The 555-nt window shown below is 35.0% G+C and overlaps 1 protein-coding gene across 1 annotated transcript in view; it reads right to left on the bottom strand.

Moving 5' to 3' along the window:
* The window catches only part of LOC119594579 (nephrin-like), a gene marked incomplete at its 3' end in the record, with an annotated part of 109909 nt that overhangs the window by 108084 nt on the left and 1270 nt on the right, over positions 1–555 (bottom strand). The window contains 1 exon segment of the mRNA XM_037943616.1: positions 54–465.

The raw sequence follows: 555 nt of genomic DNA, 5'->3' as shown, positions 1-555 counted from the left end.
CCGGTTTATGATCATTCTTTCGCCTTCTGTTCTCTGTGCTGTTACTCATTACTTTAATGTCATTCTTTAGTTATTTCCACATCACTGCTATTTTCTTCCTTATTTAATAATTACTTCGAATCCATATACATTTTTACTTTCAACTTACTTCTCTCTTTTCATTCACAATTTCCTTATATCTACGTTTATTTCCTTCACTCCTCATGTCACTTTTAATGCATACGTCACACCCTTGATCCTCGAAGGTCAAAGGTCAATAATATCACAGATACGTTGGCGCGATTCCCTCCTTTTGCACAACCAGTACTGATGCGCGAGAAGGAAATTGAAAAATGTTTTTTTTGTCTTAAAAGAATTAGTGCTGTTTCACGCAATCCTATGTATAACCATTGCTTTGATTTTCTTCTGTGTTCCTGTCACGCTTTCATACAAGTTGCTGTTGTTGTTTTGTAAGCGGTTTCACATCTGCAAAATTAACTAAATGTTTAATTACTCAGACTGTCAACTTCCTAAATCTCATAATTTTGACTTTCCCTCCGGAAACAAAGTTTGAAA

The sequence above is a fragment of the Penaeus monodon genome, chromosome 34, assembly GCF_015228065.2.
Source record: "Penaeus monodon isolate SGIC_2016 chromosome 34, NSTDA_Pmon_1, whole genome shotgun sequence".
Lineage (NCBI taxonomy): Eukaryota > Metazoa > Arthropoda > Malacostraca > Decapoda > Penaeidae > Penaeus > Penaeus monodon.
This window is presented reverse-complemented; position numbering and strand designations above follow the sequence as displayed.